Source organism: Penaeus monodon, chromosome 15 (genome assembly GCF_015228065.2).
Source record: "Penaeus monodon isolate SGIC_2016 chromosome 15, NSTDA_Pmon_1, whole genome shotgun sequence".
In the NCBI taxonomy this organism is placed as follows: domain Eukaryota; kingdom Metazoa; phylum Arthropoda; class Malacostraca; order Decapoda; family Penaeidae; genus Penaeus; species Penaeus monodon.
Genome location: NC_051400.1, coordinates 1,934,607 through 1,935,193, shown reverse-complemented (window position 1 = coordinate 1,935,193; position 587 = coordinate 1,934,607). Strand labels below are relative to the sequence as shown.

At 33.0% G+C, this 587-nt stretch overlaps 1 protein-coding gene across 1 annotated transcript in view; it reads right to left on the bottom strand.

Annotated features, from left to right (window-relative positions):
- The window catches only part of LOC119581628 (MAP/microtubule affinity-regulating kinase 3-like), a gene marked incomplete in the record, with an annotated part of 89,364 nt that overhangs the window by 7,734 nt on the left and 81,043 nt on the right, over positions 1–587 (bottom strand).

Here is a 587-nt window from a genome sequence, read left to right as displayed (position 1 = left end):
AATGAGTGAAAGAGAGAGTGCATGTGTGCATGTTAATTTACCAAGCAAACTTAATTTTGTGACCTGCTATATGAATTCTTTGCAAGAAGTGAGAAAACAATTTTAAAAACTTTATTACGCATGGAAATTGTTCAGTAATTACCAAACTGTCAGCAACTTTATAAAGTAGAAATTCAAAAAGCAGCTGAAATCATTCAACGTGCATGCAATGAAATGAGAATTTATGTTACGTCTATTAATCTGTATAACTACGTGTCTGAAAAAATGGCAAAGGATCTAATTGTGTTTTGGAGTATACCATTTTTCCAAAGAAAATACTTTATATCATAAACAGTAACCAGCCACCCACCTATACCATCACACACTCTACCATTCTCACTTCAATGTCTGCAATATATTTTCTCTCTAACACATACCTTTATAAATAATAGTAAAAACAAAAGCTTGCAAAGCTGCAAAAAAGGTCATTGCCACAGTACAGAAGGAATCACCACTTATTCTCCAGATTGGAAAAAATACAAGTCAAAGTTCATGAGGGTTCACAGCAAAAATCTTAGGATTAATCAACCCTCTAGTACCAGTATACA